A 1738-nucleotide genomic window follows, 5' to 3' on the forward strand; every position below is an offset into this window, starting at 1 on the left:
GAAGTCAATTACGGCAGGTATCACAAAGCGTATAACACCAATGAAGCATGTGTCCTAAGCAACAGATATAATATATTACCTGTGAGCAGATTTCTGCTTCAAAAGTACGTTTCAATTCTTTCTCATTTCCCCGTTTTCCAGAAATTACATCTCATCTGCAATTTATATCTCGTCCGTCCTTAAACAATTATCCAATATTTCTTTATGGGGAACAGCTCAAAATTCATAAAATCCTATATGAGCATGTATTAAAGCTTGTTCCAAACGGATGACTCCGTGGCGCAACGGTAGCGCGTCTGACTCCAGATCAGAAGGTTGCGTGTTCAAATCACGTCGGGGTCAAAATATTTTAATATCGCTGTGTGAAGCAATGATCTAATGTATTTCATAACGTGACAAAATATGAATATTATATACATTTTTACAGATGTAAACAACAACAAAGTCAGCTGTAACATATTCGTAACCTACCGACGTTTGTATATGTTTCAGGAATAATGAAAGAAAACACCTAATGAGGATCCCACATATGTTGTGCAGCATGATGGAGTGTTAAACAGAACAATATTTGTGTTCTTACAATCAATAATGATAGAATTCGAGACTCAGTCGAATCACTTATATCCAAGTATGAAACCACATATGCAGCTACAGGACTTAACGACACACGTATGAAGAAAGTTAATTACAAGTGGAATAAAATGCTTGCCAGTTTTCGTCGAAAACAGCAGACAATAAGTCTGTCGACAAAAATGTGTGTTCTTCAATTTCATTTTAAGCTCTTTTTACGTCCCTAATTGGAAGTTTTCCCCCCTCTTTACAGACTTCAAATGCACATGATGTATGTGTCAGTAAAATGAAGAATAAGGAATGAGACGGTGAGTGACATAGTTAAGGAGGACCCCTTGCAAGAAACCACCGAGAAAACGTGGTTAAGGTGGTGTGGACGTGTTAAAAGAATGGGAGGTGGCTGGATATCAAGTCAAGCTCATGAAAAGTCATTAGCTGGCAAGAGACAGAAGGATGGTTGAAACGATTGAATGTGTGAAGGAGAGAGGAGAAGAGTGAGATAAAGTGGAGAGGGAGGAATGGAGGACGACTGGAAAAAATGAAGATGCTTATTTTCCAAGCAGAGCCTGCCAGCGGCTGGAACGAAGTTTCATTTTTGTATTTGTTCTCTTTCCACAAGAAGCAGCTAGCCTTAGTGTGCACATCCCTGGCTCTTTTGTATGGGTTCTTTAAATTGGAGCGTATTCTGTCCTCCTCCAGGCAGTTAGTCCATTCAGTGTCAACCGGCACTAACAGAGCTCTGACATTTACGGCTAAAAACCAAGAACAAGTATCAAAAGTGCGTCTTTGTAACAGTTTCCTGCACAAGGAGGATAGTTTCGTCAGGATAGAAATTTTATCGGTGATTGAAGGTGAATTTTTGAGTTTGAGAACTACGTAAAGAAGAAGAAAAATTAACTGCGAGCCTTTTCTAGAAGTGTGTGAAGTGACATCTTGCTGGATGTCATAGTATGGTTTATATTTCAGAACATGTAGGGTGTATTCCAATTTGATTTTAAGAGATTTCGCCTTGCTGACGTTAATAGCGTTTATTCCATTGACTTTTTTACTCATTGACATGCAGCTACGTTTATCTAGCTTATGTTTAGTGTCTACGCAGATATGGCAGGTCTGGTGTAATGCTGTACTATGTAGTTTCGATTTCACATTTATTTGTATTTGTATCTTT

At 38.5% G+C, this 1738-nt stretch overlaps 1 non-coding gene across 1 annotated transcript; it reads left to right on the forward strand.

Moving 5' to 3' along the window:
* Positions 1 to 270: 270 nt before the first annotated feature.
* Trnaw-cca (transfer RNA tryptophan (anticodon CCA)) lies at positions 271 to 342 on the forward strand. Its single transcript has one exon. It is a non-coding gene; the product is annotated as a tRNA-Trp (tRNA).
* Positions 343 to 1738: the final 1396 nt, after the last annotated feature.

The sequence above is a fragment of the Schistocerca serialis genome, chromosome 5 (assembly GCF_023864345.2).
Source record: "Schistocerca serialis cubense isolate TAMUIC-IGC-003099 chromosome 5, iqSchSeri2.2, whole genome shotgun sequence".
In the NCBI taxonomy this organism is placed as follows: domain Eukaryota; kingdom Metazoa; phylum Arthropoda; class Insecta; order Orthoptera; family Acrididae; genus Schistocerca; species Schistocerca serialis.